At 37.4% G+C, this 26,146-nt stretch overlaps 1 protein-coding gene across 5 annotated transcripts in view; it reads right to left on the bottom strand.

Moving 5' to 3' along the window:
• DLC1 (DLC1 Rho GTPase activating protein) overlaps nucleotides 1–25,214 on the bottom strand; it is a 514,092-nt gene extending 488,878 nt beyond the window's left edge. For 2 of the 5 annotated variants that reach the window (XM_078445401.2, XM_060653097.3), the window contains exons 1-2: nucleotides 25,136–25,214; nucleotides 18,564–18,939 (exon numbers count right to left, since the gene is read on the bottom strand). The gene's annotated coding sequence lies outside the window, so the exon portion shown is untranslated. Of the gene's footprint in view, nucleotides 1–14,885; nucleotides 15,079–17,315; nucleotides 17,387–18,563; nucleotides 18,940–25,135 lie in introns of all 5 variants that reach the window. The other 3 variants (XM_078445398.2, XM_060653095.3, XM_078445400.2) reach the window with 3 other exon arrangements.
• Nucleotides 25,215–26,146: the final 932 nt, after the last annotated feature.

Consider the following 26,146-nt stretch of genomic DNA (forward strand, 5'->3'; position numbering starts at 1 on the left):
CAAAAAGTGAGAGATTAAAAACAGCTGGAACATACGTCTATTTTCACCTCCTCCATCTGGAACTTTGTTTTTGGATATCACAGACATTTTCCAAACAAAACTCTGCTGAACAAAATGATAAATGTGGAAGAGACATGTATGTTCTTTTTTTGTTTGAAGAGCTTTGTAGAATTCAAAGCATTGGTGTGTTTTTCAAACATAAAGCTAAACCTTTGAACATCACAAATAGAGTTTGCTTTCGACGGGTGACGTGGCATTGATTGCATATTTGAAATTGGGCAATGTTGTGAGCTACAATGCTGGTTCTTTAATCAGTAGGTCCTATTTACATGGGAAATAAAAATGAAGTCTTTTCTTATATGTTGATATTTAAATACAACTAGACAACTAAAATAATGTGCTAGCCAATCTTGCAAGTTTCTGTTAGTGATTTACTAATTCATCCTTTTCCTTAAAGTGCCCCACCAAAACTACTGTAGCTAGACCCTTATCAAGTCCTGCCTTAATGACTGCAATAACTTTTTCATTCTTTCCCTGACCACGCTATGCTTTTATGTCAATACCTCTATGCAACTCCAGGTTATCATTTAAAAAATGCTTTGGTAACATCACTCCCATTGTGTGTGGACTAAACTCCAAAATTCTTGACCTTTATTGTGGAGGTACTAGTTTGAGCCCAGATTTGGTTCAAATGCCAGTTTTTCCAATTTTACAAGTACCTTCTGCAAAGGTTCATTGTCCTAGATTAACCGGTATGATATTTACCTTAAGCTACTGTGTGGATTGCCAGAGAGAAAGAACCCAGGAAAGATAGCGGTTTGGCATGGGGCTCCTGGGTGGCTCAGTCAGCTAAGCATCTGACTTCAGCTCAAGTCATGACCTCAAGGATCATGAGTTCAAGCCCCAGGACAGGCTCTGTGCTGACAGCTCAGAGCCTGGAGCCTCCTTAGGATTCTGTGTCTTCCTCTCTCTCTGCCTCCCCCCCCCCCCCCCAGCTTATGTCTGTCTCTTTAAAAAATGAATAAATATTTAAAAAGAAAGAGGTTTGGCACAATGAGGAAGAAATCATTATTTCGAATTTTGTCTATGACATCTAGGTGAATATATTGATTGAGAACCAAGGAAAGAGAGAAGAAGCAAAGATAAAACTTTTGCAGGCAGTAAAAAATTATAATTGCCATGTTCATCCAATGTAAGACTATTAAATATAAATTTACTACACTACAAAAACATATAGCCTGGGGGTATAGCATATTTAAAACCCCCAATTTTACTGGATAATAAAGCAATAAAATTAAAGCATACTCTATAAAAATGATAGAAACAATATTAAACAAAAGTTCAAATAAAAATCTTGGTGCCATTTACCTCGAACTTTTGGCTCAATATACAATATTTCAGAGATTATGGCTACTTGACCATCTCAGCAGCTGTTTTCACAGACTAAAGATATAGACTTGGGTTTCATGGTTAAGTGATATTTATTAGACTAGGAGAAATATGGGGGGGCTAGGAGGGGTCATGGCTACTCTTTTGCTCCACATTAGGGAAGTTCTTTTGTTTTGTGACCAAGCACATAGTTTTGAGATAAGAAAAGAGAAGGTCACCTGCCTAACAAGCTAGTTTACCCCAGGGCAGTCAACCAGGTGACAGATGAAGTCAGATTGCCCTCACATTCCTATAAGAGAAGATATTTTTCACAGTTCTGGACCATATCCACTCAACATAAAACAGAATCTGATAACAATTATGGGTTGCTAGTGCACAGTGAGAAGTCAAATACCAAAGCTAGCCCTTGCCAAGTTTTTCTTTGTATTTTAACCACATGATCCATATTCTTCATTAGGCTATCCTTCATCTGTCTAAACAACAGTCTGGTGTTAGTTTATAAAACTTAACCATTCTTAGCCCAGATGCTTATGCATCCTTCTTTGGAATATATTTGTGGAGATTTAAAATCAGCAGTTTGATATAAATATCCGGAGTTTGGAGGTAGAGATGAGATATTGGTTCATTGACATATGGGAATTAAAGCCTTACAATTGGATGAGGTGGCCTAGGGAGCACCTGTTGATAGAAAAAGAGGCCAAGGGTAAGGCGCCTGGGTAATCCAACAATTAGAAGCTAAATAGAGCAAGGAGGCCAAGCACACGGAATGCAAAAAAGTAGCTACATGGGTGTGATATTTACTGACTTTTGGAATGACTTTTAGAAAATTTTAAGTCAAGTATTCTGCCTCATCCCCCTATTTTTACTATTGGATGATTTACGACTTTTATACTTCAATGACGCAGACTATTTGTTGTGATGCTTTAATTCCCTCCCCCAATTAGCCTTTTGTTTCATTTATATTTTAATATTTCCCTCATTTTTGTAGTCAAACTTACTCGTTTCTTAAAGTATTACATAACTCATTGCTTTTTTTTCTTTTAAGTGTTCTTATCCTTCCACAATATATATTTTTTCAATTTTTGACCAATATATTTTTCTCAATTTTTATGAATTCTTGAAACTTTAGCTCTTTAATTCATCTGGAATGCATTTTTATAACTGAGAAGACATTTGTTGAAACTATGATGCGAATTGTGGCTAGCCAGTCTTGCAGCCAAGGTTCTTCCCACTGAGGAGGTTTCTCTCATTCAGTATCCTGAATACTACTAATAACGAGAGCAGCATCCAGAAGACTGTTGCCTGAGCCTGAAGCTTCTTATGGTGCAGTTTTGGGGGCCTTAGGATTTTTTTTTTAGTGTTTAGTGGCTATGCCACGATCAATCTCTGTTAACAAGGTTTGGTCAAGTTAGCTTCCCAAGTATTCTATTTGAATTTGTTGCTTGTAATCAATCCCAGAAATTTTATTGAGTCATGCTTGTTAAACAGGGTCACACCCTCGGGCCCCCTCCTTTTTTCCTCCCAAATGTTTCAAGCCTGAGTGCTATTTTTTATTTCTGTTCAAGCGATTTCGCTTCAGTGTATGAATAAGATATTCTGGTCTGAGGTGGCAAAGTTGTTCAAATTTCTTCTGAATTTGCACCGCAGTATTCCCTAACGCACTTCACCCAATCTGTGTTCCAATCTGTGTTGGATTTGATTTTTAATAAGAGCCATGATCAATTTTGTGAACAGAGGCCAAGGGAAGGTGTTTTGGAGGGGGAATCTGGCATCCCTGATTCCAAGTGCCTGGATCCCTTAGTTGTTTTTATCAGCACACCCACTTTCGGAGCACCAGAGAATTTAACTGCTTAAATCCGGTGGGGAACATGTGGGAGCCATTAGTTCTGTCCATCAAATATTTCTAGTTGCTTCTAGGCACACGGTAGGATTGCAATTCTTTGCTCCCCTGAAACTGAGTGTGACCGTTTGATTTGCACTGATCGGTGAAATGTTGAGTACAAGTGATGTGTGTCACTTCTGGATGGAAGCTTTAAGTGTCAATTCACTCTTTGCCAACCTGTCAGTTCTACATAGAGGCTACCCTGCTAGCCTGGATGCTGGAGATGGGCCAACATAAAGGAGATCAGCAGATGTGTGTCTCCAATGAGAAATAAACCTTTTGTCGTTTTAAGTCACTTACCTAACGGGGTTATTCATTATTAGAGCATCATGGAGTACCTCTTGCCTGACACAAAATTGGATTTCTTAAGGTGGGTTTTTATGGGACTAACCTGATTTCACAGTTTATTTTAAAAGACAAGACATATTGTTATTAGTTACACTTAGAACTGATACAATAAAAATTGATTAGGAAATCAGTCCTGCATGTCCTTGAGGAAAGGCTGTCCTGGGGACAAAGAACTTCATCCACGTGGGGGTGTGCTCATAATGGTTACATTGTTGTACCCCAGGGTGAAATTGTCCTATTGTGACAAAGCACAGTTGAGAGAAAATACACATAAAAATCCTCTCGCCACGTGATAATAATAAAACTTGAATAAAAAGCATGAAGCCGGGGCGCCTGGGTGGCTCAGTCAGTTAAGCGTCTGACTTCAGCTCATGATCTCACGGCTCGTGAGTTCGAGTCCCGCGTCAGGCTGTGTGTTGACAGCTCGGAGCCTGGAGCCCGCTTCGGATTCTGTCTCTGTCTCTCTCTCTGCCCCTCCCCAGCTTGTGCCCTATCTCTGTCTCTGTCTCTGTCTCTATCTCTCTCTGTATATATAAATAAGCATGAAGCCCAAATATAAGACTTCCTAATTTAAACAAAATCCTCATGATCTTCTGAGGTATAGACCTCGTTCATTGATTTTGCCTAGGGCATTGATTTTGCCTAGGCCTGCCTTACTCAGGCCTATATTCAGTTTCGAAGAGTTGTCTGTAATTGTTGATTTTATGGCAACTGTTTTGATTTGTTTTGGGGGGTCAGCCGAATTCCTTGCTTCTGTAACTGCTGTCTATCCCAACACCATATCAGATTCTTCCAAGTTACTTCCACCTTTTTGCCTGCATTCTGAGCGAATTTCCACAAACCCATGCTGCACAGAGCTCTTCAATATTCTGCATAATTCTCCTGAAGGGAAGGAAAGGGTCTGTAGAGGGTCTATAATCCTCATTTTCATTGTACCTTATACATTGCTGTTTCTTTTTTCTAAACCCAGAGTCTTTACCTCTCCTATCATTGGCTTTTCAAAACAATATTCTGACCCCTTTCCAGACATATACTTTCAATCTAGAGATTGCTGCAGAAGTTAGGAAAAATGATCTAATTTCAGTTTGCTCTTATGATATTTTATTTTAAAATTTCGTACACAGAAGGTATAAGTCAACAACTGATGTCCCTATCACGTTTTAGTCTTGTACACTGTGAACACTCCTTTCCAATGTGATACTTGATTGACTCAATCTTGGATTCCTACTTTACTGTGGCTTTTTCTATATTTCTGTATAGATATCTTTATTTCTTGTGAAAAACTAGGGTCGTATGAATCACAGACACTGCTTTTCTCTTCGGACATGTAGAGAATCTGAGTGGGGTGACTAAAGGTCACCAGCGAAATTGTCATTATTACTTTTCAGTCACAGGCATTGAGATCACTAAGAAAGAAATGATAGAGATGCTTCTTGCCTGTCCTCCCCAATCAAAGGCACATTTAGTTACTTAATTTTTTTTTTTTTTTTTTTTTTGCTAACAAAAATCACAAGCGTGTTCTTTTTGAAAGAGAGTAGTGTTCTAGATGTCAGGTGACAATCCTCCTGACTGATTATAAATGTGTTCGTTTCATGAAAGTATATGAACTATGAAACCAACAACAGTGAATACAGCATCTTGAAATGATGGAAGCAACAGGTAAACAGAAACAACCTATCTTTTGTCACTTCGAAAGTCATTTTGGTGTTTGGAATTTTGATAAAGAGAAATGCATCAAAATGTCCTACTTTTGGCATTGTGAATAGCCTGGCCACGAATGAGATGAATATAAAAAAAAATCCTAAAAATTAGTTTTAATCTTGAAGTCTTCAAAGATATTTCAAGATGCTCCCAAGTAGTGAAAGATTACTAATCATGGAAATATGTATCATTAATGCTGTGCCAAACCTTGCCTGTGGTTTGTTGTATTCCAATATCTTAAAGAAGATCTTTAAATAGAACTGCCTTTTTTTTTTTTTAAACAGACCCACCACTGTTCAATCAACCTAAATAAAATGCTTTCAATAAATCTTGTGGGAAACCTATGATCATGGCACATTATGCCACTGGAATTTTTGTTTCTAACTCTGTCACTCAAAAACGATCTAGAAAAACGCCACGTTAAGAAATGTCTTCCTTTTATATATGCTACCCTTACATGTATGTATGTATGAATCTTCTAGACATATATCTGATGACTGTAAAAATTCTCTGAATTAAGAAATTTTTAATATACCTATGGCAAATGGTCCACTTTGTATAGGTTCCCTTTTTAAATGTTTATTTATTTTGAGAGAGAGGGAGAGAAAATGCGAGTTGGGGAGGGGCAGAGAGAGAGAGAGAGAGAGAGTCCCAAACAGGCTCCGTGCTGTCAATACAGAGCCCAACACGGACCCGATCTTACGAACTGTGAGATCATGACCTGAGCAGAAATCAAGAGTCCGAAGCTCACTGACCCACCCAACCGCCCCTGTATAGGCTCTTTTGAGATGAAAATGATAAAGGTTATATGGGGGGAAGTTAAAATGGTGAATAAATTAATTCCAATACTATCACATTTTATAGTCAATGACTGGGTGGCTGCTTTAGCTTTGTGAGAAAGCATTAAGAACTGTCACACACGGCCTTCTATTTATTTATGACTTTGTCCTCTGGAACTAGTAGGAGGGTGAGGTTGGAGACAGTTTGAGGACTGAAGGGTGGGTTTTCCTGGTAGAGCCTCTCAGCTGCTGTGGCTCATCACACCTTGAAGTAAGAGCCTTCAGGCTTGACGGTCTCTCATTTCAGGTTCTGCCACAGAGTTTTGCGGAACGTTCCCAACCCTCCTCGAGCATCAAGAGATTCCTAAAGATCTGTTTTAAACTTCGTTGATACTTTCATGGAAAAGATAATGCTTTAGCTTCTTAGAAGGTTGGCAGAAGAATAGCACTGGGATTTTCTGGACCATTTGTGCTCTGAACGAGAGCAGATGAGCTCAGAAAGGAGGAAGAGAAAACAGGGATACATAGGGGAGTCTTTCAAATTAAAGGTTTACTTCCTTTATACATTTTCCTAGGGACCTCCAGGTTCCTTCCAAAACCCTGACTTCATGAAACTAAAAATAATCACATGGAACATTCAAACAAACTAAGGCCATGCTAAGAAGTTAAAGCTCAAGAAATGCTAAACACTTATGGCAACCAATGTCTTAGCAATTGTTACCTGCAGGGGTAACTGTTTTAGAGTCATTACAACTGTTCTACCCTGTTAAATGCCTGTGTACTCAGTGTGGGGGTGGGGTACGGATGGAAAGCAAGCTTTTACATCTGACTTCTAAATTCAGATGTAAACACACCCTCTTCTTTTCTACAATGCTCTGTTGTTTGAAAGAGAGAAGAGTTGGGCCATCTTGTTCTTCATAAAAAAGTCCAGCAAGGACAAGGAAAATTTACATTTTTCATATTATATGCCTTCTGGACTTTTTATATTTATTGCTGTTATACTTGCATTACTGGAGCCAAATTCTTACTGAATTTATTGATATTATTTTTTTTTAACATTCAGAAACAAATGGTCCACACTTAATTTGGAGAAAAAAAATCAGATGAAAGATGGATGCATTTCCAGCTTATATCTCAAGTTTTTTATTAGGGTTGACATTGGACAATTTTCAAACCAAAGTAATGACATAAAAAGTGACTGGGCCATCTGCTTTGCCTCTCCCATTACTTATGAGAATTAATTATGCAATCTTTGTTAGACTGCTCATTTTGGCCACTTGAATGAGTTTTAACACCATGTTAGAACTAACAAACAATTTGCCTTAAACATAATCCTATTTTTTGGACTATACTTTTCAGCATATCGATACATCTTACTCTCTTTAACTTAAGTTGAAATAAGCAACTCTTATACATCTACAATAGGATAAAGATCATTGTGTGTGTGTGTGTGTGTGTGTGTGTGTGTGTTTGTGTGTGTGTGTGTTTGTGTGTGTTTGTGTGTGTTTGTGATGGAGATAAAATCTTGAATGGAGTTGCAGTAGGCACAAACATAGGAGACACTGACCAGGCTATAAGAAATGATATCATTACGTATTATATATGGATATATGTATTTAAGGAAGATATTTTTATTCAAAGTCAACATCTTCCTCTCTTGGAGGTCCCCACTCAAAATACACTTCGCAACTACACAGACAGACTGAGTAAAAAAACAAAACAAAACAAAGCAAAACACTTATATAGACACATTGTGACCTATTTTCATCCAAATTGCTACATGCAAGATTTGAAATGACATTATATATAGAATAAGATAGCAACAAGACAACTAAATTTAGCCATCTTTGTGTGGAATGCAGACTTGAATGCCTTATCGGGAATTAAAGTAGTTTATATAGAAAAAGAAAAGAGGTGTCAAGAGTCTGACTACTAATTTTACTCTGCCATCAGCAGTGTCTGGCCTTTGTCTAAATAAACCTCATTAGGCTCCCATTTTCTAATTTTTTTTAAGTTTATTTATTGAGAGAGAGAGAGAGACAGAGAGAGAAAGTGTGAGTGCACGAGCAGGGAGGGGGAGAGAGAGAGAGAGAAAAAGAGAACCCAAGTAGGCTCCATGCTGTCAGCACAGGGCCTAATGTGGGGCTTGATCCCATGAATCACGAGATCATGACCTGAGCCGAAATCAAGAGTCTGATGTTTAACCAACTGAGCCACCCAGGCAATTGCCGCCCCCCCATCACCCACACACACTTTCTCATTTTATAGAGAAGCTAACTTTCCTGAGTTTGGGGAGTGTTAGTTCAGATTTTTATGCACAATTATAAGTATTACAATTTCAAATGAAAATAATGATGATACTTCAGAGAGGAGTAACAACGAAGGTGAAATCTGACCAAAATTCCACTATTTTTCCCTTCACGTCATTTTTCAAGTATGTAAGAGTGTTCGGTGCATGCTGCTGGTCAGAGCCCTTTCGCTGCCCTCTGCTCAGTAGGCCGAGGGGACAACTGGACAAGCCCAATCCCTCCTCAACTCTGCTGAGCCCACTCATGGCAGTCCTGCTTTGATTACTTTTATTATTTACATATTCAACACCTGTTCTCTTTCAAGAAAGAGTTTCTTGGCCAAACAAAACATATGAGTGAGTTATCATCTGTCTTTTACTTCAATTCATAAGCTGATATTAACAAATTTACATTTGCATACAAAAATACACATTTGTACTTTTCTTCAGCTGACTCAAAGTAAAATGTAATATTATTGCATTATTACTTTTGTTACCCTGCTTTAATAATCAGTATGTGATAAATCAGTTTATGCAATGGCCTTAGAATATGCTATATCAATCCCAAGTCAACTCCCTCATACATACTGTTACATCAACTTTGCCTCACTCCATGAACAAGCTGAAATTTTGAAAAATAATTAAGAAATAATTTTTTTACCATTGGGAATAATTGCAAAACTAACATTGTAATTATTCTGAATAAGAAAATATGAAATTCTTTATAGAATATAAATGTGAAAATTGTCCATGTTTTAGTTATATTCAGAAAAGTTTAATTGTTCCTATCATTAAAACAGAATTGAAAATAAGTCAAGCATTTAACTTAAGTTAACAAACATTTAACTTACCAAAAATAAAGCAAGAGAAAAGTTGCAGAAACAAATTAACACAGATGACACTTAATAATTGTGAATTAGAAAACTAACAGGGGCGTCAGGGTGGTTCTGTTGGTTAAGCATCCGACTTTGGCTCAGGTCATGATCTCACAGTCCATGAGTCCGAGCCCCACATCGGGTTCTGTGCTGACAGCTCAGAGCCTGGAACCTACTTCAGATTCTGTGTCTCCCTCTCTCTCTCTGCCCTGCCCCCACTCACACTCTGTCTCTCTCACTCTCTTTCCAAAATAAATAAACATAAAAAAATAAAAATAAAAAAAGAGAACTAACAGACATACTGATTGAAATGCTTGTTTTTATAAAAAATACCAATAATAAAAAATTTCCCTGTCATGTGTGATCAAAACAAAAAGAAAGAAAAGAAAAATATGACATGAGAAATAAAACAGATATATTCACTAGAGCAGGAAAGATTAAAGAATTATAAAGAGCATTATGCCAATCTCATGTTAATAATTTTATACATTCAGATAAAAAGGATAATGTCCTAGAAGAATAATAAATTACTAAAAGTAAGTTGAATACAAGAAAATAATTCAAGATCTATGGGGAAAATTCTGTTAATTACTTATCAGTAAAAGAGAAGCTGGGCGCAGGTGTTTTTTTACTAACATTTTTATATTAGTCAGAATATTCCATATGACAAAGAGATAGAGGATATCTTAACTCCTTTTACAATTTTATTGCCAAATATTGATGAAGAAGGCAGGAACCACGGTTAACCACGAACATAAGTATCTAGGAATAAACTACAGAAGTTGTAGAAGTAATTTACCCAGAAAATTATAAAACATTATTGAGAGACATTAACAAGGATCTAAATAAATGGATGCATATACTAAGTAGACAGAAGACTCCATATTGCAATGTCAATTTTAGCCAATTTATATGTAAATTTAACCCCTATAAAAATCTCTCTTTTTTGGTAGATATTGACAGTCTGATCCTAAATTGGAAAATGTAAAGGTCCTTGAGGAGCTTGGACCATTCTAGAAAGAAAATGCACTATAAATGTCCTTATCTAATAAGTAAAATATACAGGTGAGAAAGGAAAACAAATCTCAAACTTCCTATGTATGTATTGGTTTGTATGAGGTATGGACCTATTGGACATTCTGATTCAGGGTGAGTATCCTCATACACGGCCTGAATCAGAGGTACTACCCAGTTTTATCAGTTGGAGATGCTGACCCAGATGGCCATATCTAAAGAACCCATAAGCCCTGTCATTAGCAGGCAGTAACAAAAATAGGCTTCTCTTCTTTTAGGAGATGTGCCAAAAATTTAGACTCTAAGTGGCCCTGAATTATGTAATTCTCAATGATTTCTTTATAGATTTATATTTAAGTAACTGTACTATGAGGAGACATACCTGTTCCTCTGATAACCTTCCAATTAATTTATAAACTCTCTTAAGGCATGGGTTGAATAGAATTCACTGGTTGAAACCTTAAGTAAGAGGAAATCAATTAAGGAATTCCTAGGGGAAATTAAAACCTAAAGTAATTAAAATGTCTCAATGGGACTCGACATTTCTACTAAAGAAATATACCAGCATGCCTCAGAGACACTGTGGGTTCAGTTCCAGACCACTGCAATAAAGCAAATATTGCAATAAAGTGAGTCAAATGAATGTTTTTATTTCTTAGTGCATAAAAAAGTTATGTTTGCACTGTACTGTAGTATATTAAATATGCTCTACATTATATGTAAAAATGTACATATTTTAATTAACAGTACTTTATTGCTAAAAAATGCTACATCATCTAAGCTTTCAGTAAGTCATAATCTTTTTGTTGGTGAAAGGTCTTGCCTTGATGTTGATGGTTGCTGACTGATCAGAGTGGTGGTTGCAGAAGTTTGGGATGGCTGTGGTGATTTTTTGAAATAAGACAGCAGTTTGTTCCTTGATTGACTCTTCCTTTCATGAACAATTTCTCTATAGCATGTGATGCTGTTTGATAGCATTTTACCCACAGTAGACCTTCTTTGAAGATTGGAGTCAATCTTCACAAACCCTGCTGTTGCCTTAGCAACTAAATATATGTAGTATTTTATTTTATTATTTTTTTATTTTATTAAAAAAGAAACGTTTTATATTTATTCTTAAGAGAGAGAGAGGGTGGGATCAGGGGAAGAGCATAAAGAGACGGAGACAGAATCTGAAGCAGGCTCCAGGCTCTGAGCTGTCAGCACAGAGCCCGACATGGGACTCGAACTCACGAACCGCGAGATCATGACTTGAACCAAAGTCGGACACTCAACCGACTGAGTCACCCAGGTGCCCCAGTATTTTAAACCCTTCGTTGTCATTTCAACAATCTTCACAGACTCTTCACCAGGAATAGATTTCATCTCAAGAAGCCACTTTCTTTGTTAAAGAATTATAAAGGAATTATTATAGGAAGCAACTCCTCATCCGTTCAAGTTTGATCATGAGACTGCAGCAATTCAGTCCCAGCTTCAGGCTCCACTTCTAATCCCAGTTCTCTTGTTTCTACCACATCTGCAGTTAACTTCCTCGACTGAAATCTTGGACCCCTCAAAGTCATACATGAGGGTTGGAATCAATTTTTTCCAAACTCCTGTTCATATTGATTTTTTAGCTTCTTCCCTTGAATCACGAATGCCCTTAATGATATCAAGAATGGTGAATCCTTTCCAGAAGATTTTTGATTTACTTTGCTCAAATCCATCAGAGGAATCACTGGCTATGGCAGCTATAGCCTTAGTAAAATATATTTCTTAAACAATAAGACTTGAAAGTCAAAGTTCCGAGGCGGCTGGGTGGCTCAGGTGGTTAAGCGTCCGACTTCGGCTCAGGTCATGATCTCACAGTCCGTGAGTTCGAGGCCCGTGTCAGGCTCTGTGCTGACAGCTAAGAGCCTGGAGCCTGCTTTGGATTCTGTGTCTCCCTCTCTCTCTGCCCCTCCCCTGCTCATGCTCTCTCTCTGTCTCAAAAATAAATAAAAACATTAAAAAAAAAAAAAGAAGGAAAGTCAAAGTTCCTCATTGATCCACGGGCTGCAGAATGGATATTGTGTCAGGAGGCATGAAAACAATATTCAGCTCACTGTACATCTCCATCAGAGCTCTTGCATGACAACGTGCATTAGCGATAAGCAGTGGTATTTAGAAAGTGATCTATTTTTCTGATTAATAGATCTCAACAGTGGACTTAAAACATTTGATAAACCGTGTTGTAAACAGGTGTGCTGTCATCCAGGCTTTGTTGTTCCATTTACAGAGCACAGACAGAGTAGCTTCAGCATAGTTCTCATGGGCTCTAGAATGTTCAGAACGTAAAGAAGCATTGGCTTCAACTTAAAGTCGCCAGCTGCATTAGCCCCTAACAAGAGAGTTAGCTTGCCCTCTGAGGCTTTTGACTTCTTCTCTTTGGCCATCTAAGTCCTAGAAGGCATCTTCTTCCAAAATATGGCTGCTTTGTCTACACTGAAAATCTGTTGTTTGGTGTAGTCACCTTCATTAATCATCTGAGCTAGGTCTTCTGGATGACTTGCGGTAGCTTCTACGTCACCAGGTGCTGCTTCACCTTGCACTTGTATGTTATGGGGATGGCATCTTTCCTTAAACCTTAGGACCCAACCTCTGCAGCTCCATACCTTCCTTCTGCAGCTTCCTCCACCTCCAGCCTTCGTAGAATTGAAGAGAGTTAGGGCCTTGCCGTGAATTAGGCTTCGACTTAAGGAAATATGACCGGTGTGATCTTCTATCCAGATGGCTCAAACTCCCTTCATAGCGGCACAAAGGCATTTTAGCTTATCATTCATCTGTTCACTGGAGTGACAGTTTTAATTTCCTTCAAAAAATTGTCCTTTGCCTCCACAGCTTAACTAACTGGTGCAAGGGACTTAGCTTTCAGCCTCTCTCAGTTTTTGACCGGCCTTCCACACCAGCTTAGTCACGTCTCACTTTTGATTTCAAGGGAGAGATGGGAGCTTCCGTGGTTCCCTTGAACACTTACAGGGCACTGGAGGTTATTAATTGGCCTAGTTTCAATATTGTGGTATCTCAGGAAATAGGGAAGTCAGAGGAAAGGGAGGAAGATGAGGGAACAGTTAGTTTGGAGAGAAATTAGAAGACACATTTATCAATTAAGTTTGCCATCTCATGTGGGGGGCGGTCCCTAGTGCCCCAAACAATTACAATAGTCATACCAAAGACTACTGATCACAGGTCACCACAATAAATAAAATCATAATTAAAAAGTTGGAAATATGAGAGAATTACCGAAATGTGACAGCCACAAAGTGAGTGAATGCTATTGGAAAAATGGTGTGGATAGACTTGCCCAAAGCAGGGTCGCCACAAACCTTCAATTTCCAAGAAAAATGTAATATCTGTGAAGCACAATAAAATAAGGTATGCCCGTACGGTTACTCATGCTCTCTGAATCACAGAAAATTAGCTATAACTGGGGTGTCCAGAGAAATTTCAAAATAACATTAAGAAATTTTACATTTTTTGTCAATTACTAGACAACCCTCAAGCAAATAATCTTGACTCAAATCAGAAAGTACATTATAGTTAAAATGAAGGAACAGTGACAATATAAAACTCTACCACAGTAGCCCTGTATAGGATTACTTTTATTCCTAATAAAGATTTCCTTTTATTTTTATGCCTTTCTTTTTTTTTTTTTTTTTAAATTTTTTTTTCAACGTTTTTTATTTATTTTTGGGACAGAGAGAGACAGAGCATGAACAGGGGAGGGGCAGAGAGAGAGGGAGACACAGAATCGGAAACAGGCTCCAGGCTCCGAGCCGTCAGCCCAGAGCCTGACGCGGGGCTCGAACTCACAAACCGCGAGATCGTGACCTGGCTGAAGTCGGACGCTTAACCGACTGCGCCACCCAGGCGCCCCTATTTTTATGCCTTTCAAAACCTTAGGTAGTTGAAGAGTTCTTTTTTATTTAAAGCAAACATATTTTAGCATAAAATCATGGAATTGGTATAAGCAGCATCCAAAATAAAGTTCTTTTTCATTGTTTCATTTTCATATTGTGTACATACATACATTTACAAGCACGAACTGATCAGGGCCTTTACTGTATGTATTTGCCTATTTGCAACATAAGCTCATTTAACTACTCTAAATGGAATTTACTCATTTTATACGTCATACCCATTTTATAAGACCATAATGGATATTTTCCCAATTTAAGTTGTGTTTCATATTTTGCTTATTCAGTACTTCCTGACAAATACATATTTGTTTATTTTCGGTCTTATCAAATGGAACTCCACTTTCATCCAATCTCTTAAGATATAATCATATGAACCCTGCCTGAGGGATCCCCTTGTCCCATTTAATGTTATTCTAGGTGACGGCTTCAAGCAGCTCGAATGTAATGCCTAGCCATCCACTAATAAGTTAGCCTTGTTCTAGGTCTGGTTTCTCATACTTTAGTTCCGGGAATCAGGTTTCTGATTAGCTCTTGAGCCCCAATTCCCATATTCCAATAAGCAGATGCTATCTTATACTTTAATGCAGAAGTTCCTGTCTGCGAAAATTATCACTTAAAATATTCTGCCCATGTGATCCCATAAACAGAACTTAAAAAATGTTGGCATTTTACCATGTGAGCCACAGTTCTCAGATAGCTGGAAGCAGGACAAATATTATTTTTCAGGCTATGTGCCCTCTTTTCGATTCCTGGAAACATCATTGTTACAACCAAGTTAATATTCACAGGGGAGTAACTGTTAGAATAATCAGAGTAACAAGCTGGTACGTGAGGCGGCAACTTGAATAACTTGGTTAAGCGTCTGCTAAAGAGCCAGAGTAAGAGGACAAAGAACAAGAAAACGGAGAAAAGAGAAGAGGGGAAGGAGTTGAGTGTGCATTTTCTAACAAAGTTGAGACATTTAATTTTTACTATGTATAATTTCAAGTTCTAGAAACTGCAGGCATATATAAGAAAAAAAAAACACCCTCTTTGGTGATTTTGCCAGCCAAGTAACCTAGAAGTAATATTCGTACTTCGTTCGGGGTTATGTTTCCATAAGTATCTTCAATGTGTCCACTATTTTTTTTCAGAATCAACTCTCTTTTTACATTTCAAAATAAAATAAAATAGGCAATGTTGAACACCAGTGGTTGCTGGCATCACAAAAAGGAAAGCAATCACACGCTAAATGCCTCCTGATGGAAGAACAAGGCTAACTCTGAAGTTCCTGGCCTCAAACAGAACCTGGATCCTGAATCCGAGTGGTTGTCTAGACTCAAATACCAACTTACAAACGATCCAGAAGGCAGCGAGATATGGAGTACCGTCACCATAGTACTATACTCAGCAAGCCCAGATGGGAATTCCCTGAGACTTAAAACCAGGGATTTTTCCACCAAGTGCAAGGGCAAAAAACAGAGAAGGAGAATTTGTAGATTAAAACATTTTTTTTAAAAAATCAGTGAATTTCCAGGTGTGAACTTTATTTAGATCCTGATTTAAATAAATGTAAAAAAAAAAGACATTTAGGAGACTACAGGATAGTTGTACATTTCCTACTTATTTGGTGATAACTAAGGATGCTTATTTTTTAAACTGTGATCATGGTATTGTGGTACAGTTGACCCTTGAACAACAACCTGAGGGCGAGGGGTGCCCTCATGGTCGAAAATCTACGTATAACTTTTGATTCCCCCCAAACCTAACTACTAATATCCTACTGTTGATCACAAGCCTTACCAATAACCCAAAGAGTAGCTTAACACATATTTTGTAATGTTATATGTCTTATACACTGCATTCTTACAATAAATAAGCTAGAGAAAAGAAAATGTTAAGAAAATCATAAGGAAAATACAGTACTGTACTGGTACTGTTTTTATTTTTAAAAATCCATGTAAAAGTGGACCCATGTAGCCAAACTCACGTTGTTGAAGGGTCAACTGTATTTTAAAGAAAAAAGCTTATTAGCAATGCATGCTGAAATATCTACAGATGAAATTACATGATGTCTAGAATTTACATCAAAATAACATGGAAACAAGGACAGACTGAAGGGTTATGTGTGAAACAAGAATGGCCATATGTGATTAATTACTACCACTTGGTCCTACACTACTCTGTCTGCTTTTCTATATGTTAAAATTCTCATAGAGTTTTTTTTTTTCAGTTATAGCAAAATAAAGGCTTTTCCAGGCGACCGAATAAGCAAACAAACAAAAAATAAGCCTTTCAAGTTCCTACTATTTCCATGAATTTTGTTTTTTTTATACTTTCCAATTCCGTGAAGGTTTCAAGGGAAGACCTTTGTATTCTCCTCTATTTTTAAAAAATTTATTTAGATAAAAGCATTTGCAGCAAATATAATTTTCTGTCATCAGACCATTTTCACCTGTACTGATAATATAATTGAATTTTTTTTTTGAAGTATAGTTGACATACAATGCTCTTTCAGTTTCAGGTGTACAACATAGTGATTTGGCAATTTTGCACGTTAAGTTATGCTCACCGCAGTAAATGTAGTCACCATCTGTCGCCATACAACATTACAATATAATTGTATGTTTGTATAATTGTATAATTGTAATGATTTTAAGGCACAGGTCTTTTTACTAGGGTGAAGACTTATTTTAAGACACTAGACATTAAGATTTCTTAAGGTTTTTACGTGGCAATACTTTAGACAGCCTGACTATTAATATAACATAAAGAAGTAAACATGCTAAATTTTAAGATAAATTGAAGATGATGAATAAATTAAATTGTTCAAAGAACGAACAAATTTTGTTTAATGGAGAGTGGAAACAAGAATGCAAATGCATTCAAAAAATTATCTTGCTCTGTAAATTGTCTCTAATACAGAATGGTAAAAACATACTGACTAATACTTAACTTGTAATCATTTATTTTTGCACATGAAGACAGTAATGGAAATATGGGCTCAGTTTACTGTCAGGGTGCTGACTTTTACTGTCATACATTTCTACGTAATGTTTGTGACATCTCATTGGTTTATGAGTCTTAGCAACATTAAAAAAGTAATTAATAAATACAACTCACAGCCTAATCTAAGCAGAGTTTGATTGATGAAAATCACTGAGTTTTTTCTTCAACATTTTATTCAGAGTTTCCTACATCATATGGAAATAGAATAGCAATTGAATCAACAGAGAACTAATAAGATCATAATTAGGGTCCTATAAGGTTAATTTATAGTAATATCAGATTTCTTACTAATCATAGTAGATAGCAGATTCAACATCACATTAAAAAAAAAAGATGCACGGTAAATCTTAATTACTTACACTGAAAGGTCCTACTCTCTACATCACATTGACAATTTAAATCTTCCTAGTATAACTGTTCAGGACCTTTGCCCTGTTTGAAAACAACCAAGTAAATGCAAATGATTTTAAATCAAGGATGACTGTGCAATTACTTTAGGAAAGGAAGAATTAGCTTATCCATTAGTGTTATAGGTTGCTATAAGGAGAAACATGCTGTCTGTTCATTCAATTAGCCCCCAACCTCAAGGCAACCAATCATTTCATTTGTAACATTGCTGATTAAGCAGCTCTGAATTTTGAAAAAGCTATGCCTTTAGACAATATAACCTTGCTAACATATTTCTCTGGGAATGCTTAGATCTATTTGGTGCCTTAGTTAATTGTCGGAAGACATAAATGATTTATTTACTAGATTTTGATCAAATTCTATTTAAACATTTATGATAAAAAGAACACTATAAAATTAATTTTTCTAATCCAAATCACCATAAACATACATAAATATTACTTCAAAATGCAATGATAACTTGATGATATATGTACTGAAATTATTCAATAAAATAATAGAGAATGGAAACAAGAATGCAAATGCAAATCTCACACAGTATTGTCTGCTTTAAACTGAACAAGTATTTTCACTTTGAACTATGCAGCAGAAATCTTAATTCCAAATAGTTACATAACAGAACATTGCAACTATCAATTATTGTTCAAAATTTATGCTTCCACACGAAAGTATTAAATGTTTTTAGATGAATGCACCTTCAATCAATATAAGAAAGCAACCCTGAGCATCTCAAGGTTTTTTAATGTACATTTAATTTTAGACATTTTTCTCTACTTACAGAACTTCATTTCAAGAGTAAAGTATTATAACTATATTTTCAGAAACATGTGAACATGCAAACCTCTCAGATAATAATGCATATATATATCATATACAGCAATATATACACATATACATATACATATATATTGCTGTATATGATATTAAATATAAAAGGAAGAGTAAGAGCTTTACCTGGTTAATCACCTGTGTTGGTCTAAAGCTGAGAAGAACAAATGGATTCACCAGCAGTGTCTTGTCTGGTATCATGAGCGAGGTGGCCGCAGTTTCAAGGGGTGGGATTTATCTTCAGTAATGAATACCCAAGGGACTGTTTCCAATCAGGGAATGCTACTGCAGACAATGAAACCATTCTCTATTTGTTGACCGAGGTTTTGTATGTGCAATCTGCTGTGGGTGTATTCATACATCCCCACAGGAACCGACATATATTTCACTGAAGTTCATGGTATGAAGGATATTTTGAAACAAAGATTATAGGAAAATAAAACTTATCATTCATTTCTCTGAAGTTTTTCCACTGGTTTATTCATTGCTTCTAATTTTCCCCCTGTTGGAAAGAAAATCATGAAAAGGCTTAACTCCAAGCAGTATAATCTCTCACCTGATGATACCAGAGCCCTCTGGAACAACACTGTGGATGGATATACACGGTCTCTGCCTTGAAAATTTTAATGACGGGAGCGCCTTGCTATTTTTAGATCTACCTTATTCAGCTCAGGACAGTGTTACCTGTTAGACATTTCTCTATATTCACCAAAACGTATGTAACAGTATTTTCACCAAAAATGTATATAAACTCCTATGTCTCCTATTACAAATCAGAACGTTTTGTTTATCTGACAGTTACATTTCCCAGTTAGGTAGTTCTAATTTGTTGTCACACATTCTTCACCCAGTTCTGTCCATTTCTTTCAAGTATATATCCATAAGCCAACTTCTCACCACTCGGGCTCTACTGCCCTAGAGAGCTGGCCATCAGCCGATCTTCCTGAATGGCTTCCCTTTTTCTACACTGCTGCCCTGCAATCTATTTTCCATACTGCAGCCTGGCCGATCCTTTAAAAGATAAATCAGATCATGTTATTCTCTTGACCCTCCATTACTGTCCTACTTTAACAAGTGATCTGAAAAAATTCTCTAGTAACTTCCAGCCTCATTTAGAATAAAATAAAACCCCCTTAGGATGGCCTGTAATAGCCTGGCCTCTCACCCCAGCTCTCTGACCTTACTTAACTCTTATCCTTCTCTTCTGCTTCCCAACTTGCTCCCTCCACTGTCTGGGTACACTGGCCTTCTGGTTGTTCCTCGAAGATGTCGGCAGTGCTCCCGCCCTGGGAACTTGACCTGATGACTATTGTCCTGGAATACCCCTTCCCAGGTGGATTTCTCTGCATTTACTTGTCAGTTCAAATGTCAGCTTAACTGTGGGATCTTTCTTGACTACCCATGGAAATAGCATATACACCCTTCATCATACTCCCTCTTATCCTGTCTTATTTTTTCTTCATGGCATTCAGTTATTTATGCATTTATTTGTTTATTAGGCATATCACCAAATAGAATAAAAACTCCATGAGAAAGGGGATTTTGTTTATTTACTGACATATCTTAGCATCATGAACAGGGCTTTGCAACGAGTTGGCATTGAAAACATATTTCTTAAATGAATGTATTATTAAGCTTTGCTTCCTTCTCCACTTTATAGAATATTCTAACCAATAGAATCTAATGGAATAAATGAATTATCAGTCTATGGTACGAGCCTATCTCGGAGATCTTGAAGATTTGATTCTAGACCACTGCAATAAGATCAATATCATAATAAAGCAATTTTTTTAGTTTCCCAGTGCATATAAAAGTTATGTTTACACCATACTTTAAGTGTGTAATAGCATTGTGTCTATTATGTCTACATACCTTAATTTAAACATACTGTATTGCTAAAAAACGTTAACCATAATCGCAGCTTTCCACGAGTCATAACCACGGACCACGGATCCCATAACAAATATAATGAAAAACTGCAATACTGCGAGAATTACTACAATATGACGCAGAGACACGAAGTGGGCAAAGGCTGTGGGGAAAATGGCGTCATCAGGCTTGCTCAACACAGGGTTGCCACAAACGTTCAATGTGTAAAAAACAATATCTGCGAAGGGCAATAAAACAAGGCACAATGAGACAGACCAAGTATGCGTGTAGTGCCCCCTCGTTCATGGTTTTGTTTTTTGGCGTCTGAGGTTTCAGTTGCCCACAGTAACTCAGTCCAGAAGCAGATGATCCTCCTTCTGATGGACTGTCAGAAGGTCAATAGTAGCCTAACACCACGTCACAGTGCCTGGTCACCCATCTCGCTTTCTCTCATAACGTAGGCATTTCATGGTCTCGTTTCATCACGAGAAGGGTGAGTACTGTGCAACAGAATGTTTTGAGAGAGAGACCACATTCACATAACTTTTATAACAGCATGTTGTTATAATTGTTCTATTTTATTATTGTTGTTGCTAGTCTCTTTGTCCAGTTCATAAATTAAACATTATCATAGGTATGTACGTATAGAAAAAAACATGGTATATATAGGGTCCGGTAGCATCTACAGTTTCAAGCATCCACTGGGGTCTTGGAATGTATCCCCCGCGGATAAGGGGAGGGTTACTGTATGCTAATAATGGCTTATGTGACTTTGTAAACTAGCATAACCATCAAACATATATTAAAATCTTAGAACCTGAAGATTCACCCTTTGTTCATCTTCTGTTACCAGGCAGGACTGCATTGAATCTATGGACAATTTTGTTCTTGATCTCCCTTTATACCTATTCAATCGGCTTTAATCACCGTTATTATAAGAAAATACCCTCTGCATAAAAATTGGTTTCTTTCTGCAAATAATCTCTCAGGAGATTCTGAAAAGGTCTTAATAGGACTTTCTTTTTTTTTTTTATTCCTTAAAATATGCAAGGCTTTTTCTGAAGCACTAGTTTACTACAGGTCTTAATTTATATCTCCTTCACATTCAAAAAGTATCTCTTTATTCATTTCAGCAAAATCTCTACATTTATTTGAAAGCTAAAAAATAAAATGAGGTGTCAGTTTTGTGAAACAGCATGCAGGTGAAACTATCTTTGACCCTGTTTGAAGTGAGACGTAACTTCCTAATCGTACCTTGAGTTAATCCTAATGGTTACTTCCAGACAATGAGAGAAAAAGTGATACAACCAACAAGTAACTCAATTTGTAAAAGTTTTAGAAGTTTGATATATCATAGGTCAAGATATAAGAGGTGATATGAAAGCTACTGTGTTAGGGGCACCTGGATGGCTCAGTCAGTTAAGCATCTGGCTTTGGCTCAGATCATGATTTCATAGTTGGTGGGTTCGAGCCCCACGTTGGGCTCTGTGCTGACAGCTCGGAGCCTGGAGCCTACTTCAGATTCTGTCTCCCTCTCTCTCTGCCCGTCCCCTGCTCACACTCTGTCTCTCAAAAATAAATAAACGTTAAAAAACATTTAGAAAGCTATCGTGTTAGGAGTCAGGGATGTAGAATGTTTAGGATTGGGATAGTTGTAGAATGGTCAGAAAAAACAGATGTTTTATTAAGTTGGTTTTTTTTTAACTTTTTATTTTTTTAAGTTTATTTATTTATTTTGGGAGAGAGAGAATGAGAGAGAGAATCCCAAGCAGGCTCCGCACTGTTAGTGTGGGGCTCGAACTCACCACTCGTGAGATCATGACCAGAGCTGAAATCAAGAGTCAGATGCTTAACCGACTGAGCCACCCTGGCGCCCCTATTAAGTTGGTTTGTAAAACAAAGCTTCATATCACTACTAGGATTTTGGCGTATTTATCTATGTTTCTACATCTCTATATATGTGTCTATATATCTACCAGTGTATCTCTCTACATCTCTATGTCTCTATGTCTCTATCATCTATCTATCTATCATCTACCTACTCACCATACTTATATAAAGGAAAAATATTTAGAATATTTGACAACAAGTTTAGCTGAGGTAATAAATAATTGGAAAGAATTTTGGCCATCATCTTTGGAGCAGGGTCCTGGAGGCTCCTTATTTTCCAGGTATCACACTGATTTCATGGATCACAGAGACAGAGTCACAATGTAGGTGCTGAGCCACACGAGGGCACTCAGGGCTCCTGGGTAGCTTAGATCAAATGTGTTACTCTATTGCACAGATATTTTATTCTTAGTAAAGATTTCTTGAGCTTACTTAAACAAAATTCTTACTATAAGCATATAAGTTAAGGTAATGACTTTCTAATGACTTTTATCATTTTTTTAAATGTTTATTTTTGAGAGAGAGAGAGAGATGCAGCATGAGCAGGAGAGGGGCAGAGAGAGGAGGAGACAAAGAAAGGAGGAGACACAGGATCCGAAGGAGGCTCCAGGCTCTGAGCTGTCAGCACAGAGCCTGGCACGGGGCTCGAACTTATGAACCATGAGATCATGACCTGAGCTGAAGTTGGAGGCTTAACCAACTGAGCCACCCAGGTGCCCCTCTCTAATGACTTTTATAAGAGGAAATATGTCCTTTATATTTCCTTTGGAATACTTTCTCAATAACCTTTGAAGCAGTGCTCATAAAATTACTATGTTCCAGGCTTTGAAAACAATTTTCTCAGATCACATACAAGCTTAAGGTACCATTTAACCATTCTTCAGTAAAGGAATAAATTTGTTCATTTCTGAGTTCTGTGTTGTGCTTATATTAAATTACTGTCTAACTGGTTTCCATCCACTTTCCAGATTACCTTAATAGAAAATAACATTACTGCCCCAGGTCATTTCTCCTGATATAAATGGATTAGATACGTATATTTTCTTATTCCTCCTTAGAGAGGTTTAATCTGGCAGCAGCATTTTCTGAATTTGACACTGGTTAAGGAACAATGCATCCATTAGTGGCCAAGGTACAGCTAGATGTTAATTAAATCATCATGCTCTTTCGTAGGTGGATTATGTTTTCTGTTAGAGAAAATTAAATTCGTAAAATAATGCTTTTCCCTTGAAAATGGAAAATCTTTTTGCATGGTTAGCAGCTGCCACTCTAATTTCTGATGCAGTGTGCAGGCTGAGAGAAAAGACACAGTACTTCATAATCAAGACAGTGGCCCCGAAGAGACTGCAGTCACTTCTATACCTGGGAGAAGGCTCATTTTATACTTGGCAAGTGAACATTGTTTGGAATTCTGAAATCAAACCCTTCTCTCTGAATGCGGAGACATTAGAAATGACAATTTGTATGTCACAGTATCTTTACTCTAAAGCACTTCAAGGATTGTAAATAAGCATGTGATTGTGTCTGTGGTTCTTCTTTACGGAAACAGAACATCAGAATGCTTTCCACAGGGTGTTGGGTTTGTGAGAAGCCCTCTGTGTCTAAAGGCTGGAACAAAGCCTATTATCCTAATGATCTTCTTTCTGGGCCCCTTCTGGACGAAGCCACAGGATTAATGGTATATTTTTAAATTGGATTTAAAGAGTTATATGGGTGTTAAAAGTATGGTAAAGAGTTCCTTTACCCCAATTTCTATACCCAGTGTCTTAGAAATTCCCTCTCTTCTTTGTTCCTCCCTATCCAGTTACCTTTCTCATTCCTAATACCTCCCTAGGTAGAGGGTGTCTGGATGGGTATAGAGGGGAGGGGACAAGTGACATTTGCATTGGCTTGAATGTCAGCAGGCAGAAAGGAGCTGTTAAGAAGTGGGAAAACAGCCTAATTTTATTGATGGTGGCCCTAGAGAGACATATTTAGAAAGTCCCAAGCTAGAAGAGTGAATTCAAAAATTTGTTTTTATTTCTAGTATTTTAACATAGGCACAGGAAAAAAAAATCTCACTATATCTTACTGATTTTTTTGGTTGAAATATTAAAAGAATAATGAAAATTAAACCTATAAAATGTGCATTTTGAAGTTCTTTTTAAACCCAAATATGCTAGTGGCTTTTCTAATCTCCTCTTCTGAACTGCATACATGGTATCTACACATTTAGGATAATGACCTACTTATCTGAAAACCGGAGCTGAGAAGGATTAAACAATTTTGTCAAGTAGAGTGAAGCTGTCCTTTGCACCTTCTGTTCAGCCATCCTCAGATGCCATCTGTTGACATACCCATCCTATGACTGGAGCATCTTAAGAAATCACATCTACGTTAGGAAAGCAAAGGCTTTCTAGAAGCCGCATCCAGGAGGCCTGACTGTCCAAACACCTCTCAAAGAGAAAGAAGTTACAAGAACTGGCTTACAGTACTAAGGATTCATCCCTAGGGGCTCAGGTGGTGACCACTTCTATCTCTAAAATTAAGGAAATTCCGCCATGAGAACTGTCAGCAGAGAAAGAGGAGGGGACTGCCTCTGGGTTGGCAACGGCCAGTGTCAGAGGCTGCCACACTAGATGGGATTCCCTGCTTAGGATCCTTTCTGCTGGGAGGCAGATTTATAATTTTGTCTTGCAGCAGTTTAATCCCCCAGAAAACTGTAGTTGCCAGCTTCTGGAATGACAATGATAATGGTATTTCCTTCCCTTTTCCGTTGATTTGGGATAGGATCAGTGCATCAGTACAAAAAATAGTTAAATTCTGTGTAAATAAAATATAAAATATGTAATTCATAATACAACTGTATCAAGTAGTTGGGAAGGCACGCAGTGTGTTTTTGTGGAAAATGCACCGGCTTTGGAAGCAATATTCAAATTTCAGTTCCGCCATTAACTAACCTTGTTACCTTCAGAAATGTGTTCATCCTCCTAGAGACTCAATTTACTCACATAAAGTAGGAATTCAACTTGCAGGATGCTGTGAACATTAAGTAAGATTATGCCCATAAATCACTTATCACAACTCTCGACACATACAAGCTGCCTACTAAATGGTAGTAACTATTTAACTTATGCTCCAATATACTCATTTTATCGTAAAAATCTCATGATCTTATATGTTTCTAAGGGTGTACATGTTCCATCTGGAAAATGCACGGCTTTCCATTATAATACTCTTATTAATACAGCCAAACCATTACTTACAGGGGGTTAACAGTCTGGTGCATTAGTAAAGGTAAATGAACTCTATCCCTGTTTGCTATTCGAAGCAGGATTAAAAAAAAAAAATTTTAACGTTTATTTGTTTTTGAGACAGAGAGAGACAGAGCATGAACGGGGGAGGGTCAGAGAGAGGGAGACACAGAATCTGAAACAGGCTCCAGGCTCTGAGCTGTCAGCACAGAGCCCGACGCGGGGCTCGAACTCACGGACCGCGAGATCATGACCTGAGCCGAAGTCGGCCGCTCAACCGACTGAGCTACCCAGGTGCCCCCAAAACAGGATTTTTAAGCAATAGGCACATGGTCCATCCTTGCAGGTTCACTTACAACGTACCGTGGAACTAAGCACTATGGATATTGTATCTTGATACTGTAAAACAGAGCTCAAATTTGATAGGAAAATAAAGCTTCTAATCATGACCTTGTTGGAAAGGTAAATGGTTTCATTTTGAGTAACATGTGGTAGAACGTACACCCTTACTTAGCTTAGGACTGGAAAAATGCTCACACATTCCTTTTTAGAATATCAGGTGAGCCCAGAGGAAGGTTCGCATCAGTAGCTTAATAGGCTAAATCATTTTTTCAATTTTTATTTTTATTTTTTTGCACTCACATAAAATTCTAACTATAGAGTAATTAGAATATTATTAGATAACTGAGTAAATTTTCATGCATTTATATAAAGGTG

This window comes from Panthera onca, chromosome B1 (genome assembly GCF_046562875.1).
Source record: "Panthera onca isolate mPanOnc1 chromosome B1, mPanOnc1 haplotype 2, whole genome shotgun sequence".
Lineage (NCBI taxonomy): Eukaryota > Metazoa > Chordata > Mammalia > Carnivora > Felidae > Panthera > Panthera onca.